Source organism: Solanum dulcamara, chromosome 7 (assembly GCF_947179165.1).
Source record: "Solanum dulcamara chromosome 7, daSolDulc1.2, whole genome shotgun sequence".
In the NCBI taxonomy this organism is placed as follows: Eukaryota; Viridiplantae; Streptophyta; class Magnoliopsida; order Solanales; family Solanaceae; genus Solanum; species Solanum dulcamara.
The window spans coordinates 44,170,055-44,181,761 of NC_077243.1; the positions used below are offsets into that span (position 1 = coordinate 44,170,055).

The 11,707-nt window shown below is 41.0% G+C and overlaps 1 pseudogene; it reads left to right on the forward strand.

Moving 5' to 3' along the window:
* Nucleotides 1-8,920: 8,920 nt before the first annotated feature.
* Nucleotides 8,921-9,040, forward strand: LOC129898010 (5S ribosomal RNA; annotated as a pseudogene).
* The last annotated feature ends 2,667 nt before the right edge of the window (nucleotides 9,041-11,707 follow it).

Sequence of the window (11,707 nt, forward strand, 5' to 3'; positions counted from 1 at the left end):
CATCGAATTATAAAAATACAATGCATATAAATCAAGTGTAGTCAAACTGGACTACAAACAACACAACGCCATGTATCAGAGCCCTATTGGGCGATAACATTTTCGTATATCTGTAGCCTCTTTCATTTGCATTATAGCATGAAAGGGCACGCAAGCCGATAAGGCTGCCATAACATAATAACATATATTATACATCATATAGACCCAGCTGAACGAAACTGACACATACAACCCACATATACATGTCTGCAAACCTCTAACAATATTAATCACAACATATGGCGGGATAGGGCCCCCTCCGTACCCTTGAATAACAAAATAATACTATACATCAACGGCCAGTGCCAAAAACTAGGATCTGATATAATGGAGCCTCTTCCAGCTGAGCTGAGTGGAATCCTAAGCTGGTGGACTCCCAAAACCTGTACTTGTACCTGTGGGCATGAAACGCAGCCCCTCCGAGAAAAGGGGGTCAGTACGACATATGTACTGAGTATGTAAAACATAACACAATACGACTGGAGGCATATCTTAAATAGAGAAGCAGGGGATAAAATATCATATAAGGAATCTGTACATGTACTTTGTGATTTATAAAAACATGCATGCTCAAATTTTCAATATAGGCTGCCCCATCAGGGATCCGGTGAATCATATCTGTAGAACCGTCACCTCCTTATTACAACATATCATCACATATATACATACGTACCTGGCCCTCTAGTGAGGGCGCGATGGACAATGTAGTGGAATTGTGCACGAATCCGATAACCGGCCCGGGACTCGCAGAAAAAGTGTTATAGTATACACGAGTAGAGTAGTGAGAAACAAAACAAAGTTTAAATTGTTATCTGAGACTCAATGAAGTCCTCAAGTGAACCATCACTTGGAGATCAGGGTAGGAAGTATCTGATGTATACCCTCTAACTGTCACTAAGGACTAATTAAAAAAGGAGTTTTAGAAATCTTAGACACATACCAGTGTGAAATATCTTATAAAAGTCTGAGCATTAATTATCTCAGAGTCTTTAGGTTTAGAAGGCTGATGGAATAGGGGCTTAACTATTTTAAGAGTCTTAACATTCAGAAGTGAATATTAATTATGAATCATGAATCATGTTCAGAGCTCATGAATAGAGTTACCCCAAGATTCATTCATATATGATTAGTCACTTAAATCTAAGACATGCCCAAAAGAAAGGAAGGATAGGCTTTACATACTTAAGTCAAAAACATGCCAAGAGAAAGCTTTACATACCTATTTTGGGTTACTTCTTATCCCATTTGTCTCGTATTAAAAACCCTTGGCTTTCAATCACCTTAGGATACACATGAGTATTCATAGAACTCAATCCCTAGTTCTCCTTCACGATTAGTTCCTTAATTAGCTAAGATGTTAACGAAAATCGGGTAGCACCTCCCCTATAATGTGCCCTATCCGAATTTCCAATTTTACTCCTAATACCTACAGCCATCCAACAACAAAAACCTGCATCATATGTTTAAGCAATTCACATCAACAATATACAACATAAACTCCAAACGTCTCGCTCGAAACTACGATACCAAAATAAGGTTTCTAATTTCCGTTTTGCAAAACCTATTACCGTACGAAGCGGGGAATCATGTGGATGAAACCAGAAACTCCCCAACCTCCTTTAGAACACTTTTAGGCCCTGCAACACACCACCATATGACCAGCAGCACCCCCCACACACATAATGCCTCATTTCGACTATAATTTAACTATAACGATTCTAATTTAGTTTATTTCAAACGTCAAGCATTTCCACGACTTTCTTACACTTCCAACAGTATAAAAGTTGTATAATACACTTCAAAACGATCCCATAAAGTCCAAATTTAAAGGATAAGCCTTACCTTATCCGAAATTGGCCAAAATTGTGCCTCAGAAACCTTTTTAACATGCTGAAAGTAGCGGACTGTTTGTAGCTCATCCTTGCTGCCCCAAAATGGATTTTTAAGTTTTCAAACATTTCTATATCATCGTAGGATACCCTAAATAATTAATTTACAGAACAAAATCGGGACTTACCTATTTTTTTCTTCCAAGTCGTCTCTAGTTTCTCTCTAGACTTAGGGTTTGTTTATTTTGTTTTGCTATAGATTTAAGTGTAGGAACTGAAGTATATGTTACATATACATACATATATGTGGTCCCAATAGGTGACACATGTCCATCCCTTATTGGGCCACCGTGTCCATGCAAGCAAGGTGGGGCTACCACGTGGCAGTGGAGCCCACCTCCCCCAAGTAGGTTGGTCACCTACTTGACCCCAAGCATGTGGGTCACCTTCTTGACCCCAAGCAGGTGGGTCACCTGCTTGCTTGAGGTGCTTCTACATGTCACACCTTCATTGGCTGCCACGTGTCATCTTTTCCTCCTCCTCATGAATTTGTAATCTTGTCTTATTTTAAGAGCCTATGTAATTCGTGCTACGTAAGCTTGGTACGTACTCAAGTAGCTTTGGTAGTTAGCACTTCTAAGTTAGTAGCTTACGTGGGTAAATCGAGTCCTACGACTCATCACCTGGCCTCAAATTCCTTCCACATTCTTATGACTCTATTTCCAACCTTCTCTACTATGGTGTATCACATTCTCCCTTCCTTAGATTCATTTGATAGTGTTTTAGCGTATCTAGCTCACATGATAATGTCTAAGGAAGTTAAGAGACATTCCGAGTTTAAAAGTATGGGGTGTAATAGTTCTAGCCAAACCGTAGCTCTTTTTCTTCTCCCTCTAAATTTTTCTCTCAAATTCTAAGTTAAGAATGCTGAAAATGAAGGTTTAGTCATAAGATGACTAATATATAACCTTTCTTAGAGGGTGACACGTGGTATCCCCTGGGGGTGACAGGTGGCATCCCCTGAGGGGACACGTGGCATCCCCTAAGGGGACACGTGGCATCCCCTAGGGTGATACGTGGCATTCCCTGGGGTGACACGTGGCATACCCCTAGGGTGCCACCTCAATCATGCGCCCACTCCTTTGCTGCCACATGATAGTGTGGGACCCACCTTAAGTATGTGTGTCACCTAATTGTTCCAAGTAGGTGCATCACCTACTTAATCTAAGTAGGTGCATCACCTGTTTGCTTCCGAGTAGGTGCTATGCCTCCTTCTGTCTATTCTGTATGTTCGTAGTCTCGTCTTACTTTATGAGACTATGCAATCCTTGCTACAGAAGCTCAAAATATACTCTAGTAGCTTAAGTAAGTAAGGCATCCAAGTTGGTAGCTTACGCAAGTAAGTCGAGTCCCACAACTTATTATTTTGGCCCTCAACTCATTCCGGATTCTTTTAACTCTATTTCCAACCTTCCCTACTATGGGGCATCACATCCTCCCTTCCATAGAGTTATTTAATAGCGTGTTAGATAGTCTAGATCACATGGCACTTTTCAAGAGACTTCACACAATGTCCCAAGATATGAAAGTACGGGGTATAACATCCTTCCCCTTTTAGAATATTCGTCCTTGAATATTAACTCATCTTATAGGGTCTTACGAGGATTTCAGGAGGTGTCTATAATAGTTTTCATCCATTTGGCTCTTATTTATCAACCCAATCAATTTAGGAGTTTAGATCACCTGTAGACATCGGGAATAGGGACAACTATTTCTATTCCATCTCTTTTACGGCTTCCCAGGTCATTTCTTCTGTATTTTTATCTTGTCACAATACTTTGACGGAAGCCATGTCCTTAGTTCGCAATCTTCTAATTTTCTGACCCAGTATGGCGATAGGTTTTTCCTTGTAGGATAACTCCTCTGTTATGTGGACCTCGTCTATGGGAAATACTCTGGAAGGATCATTTATATATTTGCAGAGCATTCGCAATCTTCTAATTTTCTGACCCAGTATGGCGATAGGTTTTTCCTTGTAGGATAACTCCTCTGTTATGTGGACCTCGTCTATAGGAAATACTCTGGAAGGATCATTTATATATTTGCGGAGCATTGACCCATGAAAAATTGGATGTATTTCTCCCAAATCGGATGGTAGGTCTAACTTATAGGCAGATCTACCTATCCTACAACTCATTTGATGAGGGACAATGTATCTTGGGATAAGTTTCCTGTCACGACCCAACCCCGTGGGCCGCGACTGGGGTCTGACCTGGACCCCCCGTACACATAACTATTAGCTGAGGTCCCATTAAAACATAAATAAGATAATTTCAGGTCACAGAGCACCACTAGGCGATAACAGTTTCATAAACCTGTAGCCCTTTTCGATTGTATCACAACATGATAGGGCACGCAATCCGATAAGGCTTCAATAACATAATAACATATATCATCTATCATGTGGACCCAGCTGAATCAAACTGATATAAACAACCCACATATACATGTCTGCAGACCTCTAAACATATAAATGACAACATATGGCGGGACTGGGCCCCCGTCGTACCCCTAAATGGACAAAAACATTTCTATAAATCCGTGGACAGTATCAAAAACTAGGCCCCGATACAATGGAGCCTCTTCCAGCTGAGCTGCATGGAATTCTAAGCTGACGGACTCCCAAAATCTATATCTGTACCTACGGGCATGAACACAGCCCCCCCGGAAAGGGGGTCAATACGACATATGTACTGAGTATGTAAAATGTAACATAATACACTGGAGGTATATTCGAAATAGAGAAGCAAGAGAACAAATTATTAAATCGAAGTCATGTACCTGTACTCTGTGAATCACAAAAGCATGCATGCTCAATTTATACAATATATCCGGCCCTTTCAGGGGTCCGGTGAATCACATTTGAAGGACCATCATAGGCTCGACTCTATCACTACCTTATTACAACACATCATCATCATATATATATACATGCGTATCCCGGCCCTCTAGTGAGGGACTCGGGGAGTTTTGCAGTGAACTGTGCACGAGAACATATCCTGGCCCGGGACTCAGGGAAAGAAGTATTACAATATACACGAGTAGAGTAGTGAGTAACTATATGAATTTAAATCATTATCAGAGACTCGACAGAATAAGAAAGTTAAGCTTCTATTTGAGGACCCGAGTAACGGTGTAATCATCTCGAGTGTCCCTTAAATGCCATTATGGGTTGTCTTAAAAGTAATCTCGGAGGCCCTGGATATGTATTAACATAGGGCCAAATCATATATAGAATCAGAAACACTTATTACCTTATAGTCCTTAGGATGTAGAGCCTGTACATTTGTTACCTCTTTAACGTATAAAAGTTTCCAGGGAAAGTAGTTCAACTACTATAGGATTTTAATATTCAGAAGTAATTAAGAGATGTTTAAGAGTCGAGTTACCTCGGAGTTCAGATTAGATTCAACTTACACCTAAGACAAGGACATGTCCCAAAAGAAGAAAGAGAATAAGCTCTATATAGTCTGTACTTTCCTTTATGTGATCTTCATATACATATTTCGTACCCTGCCCTTCACGGGGCTCGGTGAACCACTATGGCATTGTAACCTCATTTTCGTATCAAATACATCTCAATGAAAATGAGAGATATCTTCCCATACTTTACATTCTGACACATAGAAGCCCTACTAGGCAATACTTAATCTTCACAAGAACTCTAATACTGAACAATGGATAGGGGTTATGAAGCATACTCAAAATTCTGAGAATGGAATTATCCCTGCACTTCTTTGCTTTTTTGTGCCAGCTCATGATCTAAACGAGTCGCACATACACCCTAGTATATATTCCTCAACGCTGAGGGTTGAATAAATCATTGGATTTGAAATCGAACTCTTTATATACAATTCTCTTAAGGCTAAACATTGCCAAAAGGAAAGAAAGATAACTGTATGAACTTAGACCAAAACATGCCAAGAGAAAGCTTTACATACCTCTTGGGAGTTACCCTTTATCCTGCTCGTCTCGTCATCTTCTAAACCTATTCAATATTAAAGTAATACGAATATCAACTACTCTTAACTTTCCGGCATCTTAGGTTACGCCTTAATATTAATGGAATCTATTTCCTTAGTCGTTTCCTCGACTAGTTCTTTAGTTTGTTAAGGCGTTAACGAAAATTGGGCAGCACTTCCCCTATAATGTGCCCTATACCAATTTCCAATTAGGTCCCTAAGACCTACAGACAACCAACACCAACAACCTGAAGCAATTTATACCAACAATATACAACATAAGCTCCAAACGACTTATTCAAAAATATGATATCACACTAGGGCGTCTAGCCTTTATTTTGTAACGCCTTTAATTATACGCAGCGGAAGGTCATGTGGCTTCGACCAGCAGAACCCTAACCCTCATTAGAACATATCTAGTCCCTTCAACCACAAGCCACACCCCTGCAGCAGCAACTCACAAGAACAACACTCTATTTCGATAACAATTCAACTATAGCGACTTCAATTTAGTTTATTCCGAACGTCGGACTTTTTACGACTTTTCCATAACTTTCAGCATCCCAAAAGGTGTGTAATACACCCTATAATAACACCATAAATTCCAAATTTAAAGTATAAGCCTTACCTTACCCAAAATTGGCCCAAACTAGCCAAATCGCAACTCGGAACTTCTTGAATCGCGCTGAACTTGAGCGAGCTAGTTGTGCGACATCCTCGCTGCCCCAAATTGGATTTTATCGTTATTAATGATCGTTATATAACCAAGGTATACCATAATTAATTAATTCACGGAACGAAACTCGGAAGCTTACCTCTCCCTTGTCCCTTTCACGCTTTTCTCTTGTTTTCTCTTCAAAAATTCCAATTGCAAAGCTGGAGTTTTAGTTAAACGACCATGGCTACCTCTCTATCTCTCTTTCTCACGTTTTATTTTCTATGTTGGCTGATGTTTTTGGATAATGAACATCTTAAGAATCATATACACATATATATATGAGGTGACACGTGTCTGCCCCTAAGGGTGACATGTGTCAGGCCCTTATTGGGCCACCTCAACAATGCGGCCAATGGGGTGCTGCCACGTGGCAGTGGGGTCCACCTCTCCCAAGCAGGTGGGTCACCTACTTGACCCCAAGCAGGTGGGTCACCTGCCTGCTTGAGGTGCTGCCATGTGTCACCCTCCTAGGCTGCCACGTGTCCAAATATTTTTCCTCCCTCGTGGGTTCGTAGTCTTGTTCGTAACATCTTCTCACTTTAGGAGCCTATGAACCCCTTGCTACGTAAGCTTGGTATGTAATCAAGTAACTCACGTATGTAAACTTCCAAATTAGTAGCTTACGTAGATAAGTCGAGTCCTACGACTCATTACTTGGCCTCTGACTCCTTTCGACTTCTCTTGACCCTATTTCCAACCTTCCCTACCATGAGGTGTCACATTCTCCCTTCTTAGAGTTGTTCAATAGGTTCGTAACTTAAGTGGCTCACATACTAGCTTCTAAGTAACTTAAGGAACCTTCTGAGTTCGAAGATGTGGGGTGTAACATCCTTCCCCCCTTTAGAACATTCGTCCTCGAATATTAAATGCAACTTCTTTTAAGACTTTATAAAAATTATAGAGGGGTTGTTTTCTTTTATGATAGCACATACATTTCCATCTATAATATTAACATACGAGTGCTCAAGAGTTGGAGTTACCTGTAGACATCGGTTACAAGTGTGAATACTTGTGTTTCATATTCTCTTTAGTTTCCCTGGTCATCCTCTTTCTGGTTTTGGTTTTTCCACCGTATCTTAACGGAAGGCACGTCTTTAGTCTACAATCTTCCAGTTTGCCAATCTAAGAGGGCGATAGGTTTTTCTTAATGAGATTTCATCTCCTGGTCCTCATCTATGGAATATACCCTGGGTGACTCCTCAATACCCTTGTGAAGCATTCTTATCTGATGGAATGGGCGTATAGTTTCCAAATGAGGTGGTAAGCTCAACTTACCAGTCACGTTGCCCACCTTACGAGTAACTTGATATAGGCTAACATATTCTGGGTCAAGTTTGTTTTCTAGATGACCCTATTATGAACATCCAATCATCAACTTGAACTCAGTAGGTCGATGTCGATTATCTGTATATCATTTCTACCGACTCTGGGATTTTAGTCACTAGTTTGCTTAATCATGTTGGGGCCTTTTTAGCTTAGTCTTCCTAACATCGACCCATCCAATAGGGGACTTACACGTCTTGCTCTACCAGTCTTGTATGGGGCCACTGGGATACGTAAGTAGTAATTATTATTATAGGGAACTTGATAAGTGATGGATAAATATCCCAGCTACCTTTAAAGTTAACAACACTAGCTCATGACATATCTTCTAGTATTTAAAAGGTACGTTTTAGCGTGTTCATCAGGTTTGAGGGTAAAGTAGTGTACGAAGACTTATGTGTCTTCCCAATTTCTTCGCGGACTGATTCTCAGTGGTAAACTGTAACTTGGGCTCCTTCAACTTGGATAATAGCTATGGGGACTCCATAAGATCCTACCACTCTTTTACTCTAGAATTTTTCACCTTCTCGGCGAAGTAGGTAACCTTTGATCGAAGAGGCAGGGACTAATATCGTTAATCCACTAGTAATATTCCCTCCAGATTCATCTGGCGCTAGAGTGCGAAGTGAGTCTTGTAGTCCTGGTCATATTGTGAAATTTCTGACCTTTGGCACTACTTCCTGTCATTCGTAAATTACATCAGCTGGTACCCTTACCTTTTGGGTTCTGCTTTTTCGCCCTCAGAGTTGGCTACCAAGTGGTGTCGAAATTCCCTCTCCCACTGTCCCTTATAGTCATTCTACGGTTTTCCTCTCACTAACTGGTTCTATGTTGAAGAGTTGTGGCATTTAAGTGCGTCGTCAGTTAGCGATTAGCTAATCCTTCTTCTTTTGCTTAAGCTCTTGTTACAATTGTCTTAACGTATCTTATAATACTCTGAGTACATAATCTCATATCGTCTCTCCGTCGCTAGTTCAGATTCCTCCATCTCGCGCGATCACACCAGCACTAACTCATTAAGTTCCATCAGAATTTTGAAGTTAAGCGTGCTGGGGTGAGAGTAATACTGGGATGAGTGACCTCCCTGGGAAGTCTTCGTGTCGCGTTTCATTGTAATCCTTTCGATAATGTGCGGGCACTCACTTTAGCCCATGATTTACCTTAGCGTTGTCTCGCGAGTCTTTATGTTTCTTCTTGTCCTTTCCTTGGTTATATTCCTATAGTACAATTGCGGCCGGAGATACCGTAGTCTGAACTTTATTAATTAATGAAGCTTTTGTTCCTCCTAAATGAAAATCTTCAAGCGAAAAGAGTGCTCATTATCAACGACCTGAAGGGTACCTTCTACGGCTTTAGTTAAACACGGTAGGGGTACTTAGTATCAATTTCTTAGACATCTAAAAAAAAAAGAGATCTATGTTTCATTCCCTTTTCCTTGTTCGGGGAAAATTTCGGCAGAGTCTCCTCTACACTTTGCACTATCCCATAACCTGCACGCAGAAACTACCAACAATGCCTCACAGGGCCAACACATATATATATATATTCATGTTTCATTACCGCCACAATGCCTCACAGGGCCAATATATACATGTGTTTATCACATTACCTATTACAGCCACACAAGGCCTTCTACACTATCTCCAAACAACACTGTCAAAATTACCCCATATAGTTAACAAAACTTCACCTATCCCGTGCCTGTAGCTCATTTAGTCCATTGTTTATCCTGGTGACCTAGGAGGTGAAGTATACTCTTCCTCCTCATCTGTGTACCATCTACTTGTCTGTCCTTCATCATCTCCCTCGCTTGAGTCCACGAGACACGACTAACCCGACGACCTCTGGTTTATCGACGTCCAAGATAAGGGGATTGAGTATGCAGTAACACTAACCATAAAAGCCAGCTTGACATAGTGCTCCGTCATCAAAGCAACTGGCGGGGCTTCCGGAATAGCTTCCCGAATAATTAGACATGCTGGGCCTATCATCGTTGGGCCTCCCAGGGAATCAACCTTACTCGTATACTGAGAGTCCTCTGAAGGGTCAGTCTCGATCGAATAACTGGGGTCCTCTGAGGGGTCAGTCTCAATAGAATAGCTCAAACTCTTCCTGCTCGGTCCTAGAGCCAGAGATCTCAACCCCGAAGGTCCCCTGGGGCCCTTTTCCACACCCCCTCCGCTATCTGGAGCTGGTTTTTCCATCCTTCACCCCGATCTGTACATATCCATGAGAAAATACATTAGAAACAGTTTCTTTGTTAGAGACATTACCGTACACATAACAGTTTCTGAAGGAGGGATTGTCCTAACGACATAGCTCTACCGCACGATCTTAGATACCAAAGAAGGGTAACATCTTAAATGCCCTGTAGTTTCCTGTTTATAGATGTGGCGCACAACACATCGATAACCAAGACTCTACTAGCCACGGTCTTCAGACAATCTAAGGTCGAACTGCTCTGATACCACTTCTGTCACGACCCAACCCCGTGGGACGCGACTAGGGTCCGACCTGGACCACTTGTACACATATCTGTTAGCTGAGGTCCCATTAAATCATAAATAAGATAATTTCAGGTCACAGATCCCCACTGGGCGATAATATTTTCATAAACCTATAGCCCTTTTTATTTGTATCACAACATGACAGGGCACGCAAGCAGACAAGGCTGCCATAACATAATAACATATATGATCTATCATGTGGACCCAGCTGAATCAAACTGACATAAACAACCCACATATATATGTCTGCAGACCTCTAAACATATAAATGACAATATATGGAGGGACAGAGCCCCCGCCGTACCCCTGAATAGACAAAACAATTTCTATACATCCGTATACAGTATCAAAAATTAGGCCCCAATACAATGGAGCCTCTTCCAGCTGAGCTGCATGGAATCCTAAGCTGACGGACTCCCAAAATCTGTATCTGTACCTGCGGGCATGAACGCAGCCCCCCGGAAAGAGGGTCACTACGACATATGTACTGAGTATGTAAAATGTAACATAATACACTGGAGGTATATTCGAAATAGAGAAGCAAGGGAACAAATTATTAAATTGAAGTCATGTACCTGTATTCTGTGAATCACAAAAGTATGCATGCTCAATTTATACAATATAGCAGGCCCTTTCAGGGGTCCGGTGAGTCACATTTGTAGGACCATCATAGGCCCGGCTCCATCACCACCTTATTACAACACATCATCATCATATATATATACATGCGTATCCCGGCCCTCTAGTAAGGGACTCGGGGAGTTTTTAGTGAACTGTGCACGAAAACATATCCTGGCCCGGGACTAAGGGAAAGAAGTATTACAATATACACGAGTAGAGTAGTGAGTAACTATATGCAATTTAATTAATTATCAGAGACTCGACAGAATAAGAAAGTTAAGCTTCTATTTGAGGACCCGAGTAACGGTGTAGTCATCTCGAGTGTCCCTTAAATGCCATTATGGGTTGTCTCAAAAGTAATCTCGGAGGCCCTGGACATGTATTAACATAGGGCCAAATCATTTATAGAATCAGAAACACTTATTACCTTATAGTCCTTAGGATGTAGAGCCTGTACATTTTGTTACCTCTTTAACGTATAAAAGTTTCCAGGGAAAGTAGTTCAACTACTATAGGAGTTTAATATTCAGATGTAATTAAGATATAAATAAGAGTGGAGTTACCTCAGAGTTCAGATTAGATTCAACTTACAACTAAGACAAGGACATGCCCCAAAAAAAGAAAGAGAATAAGCTCTATATAGTCTGT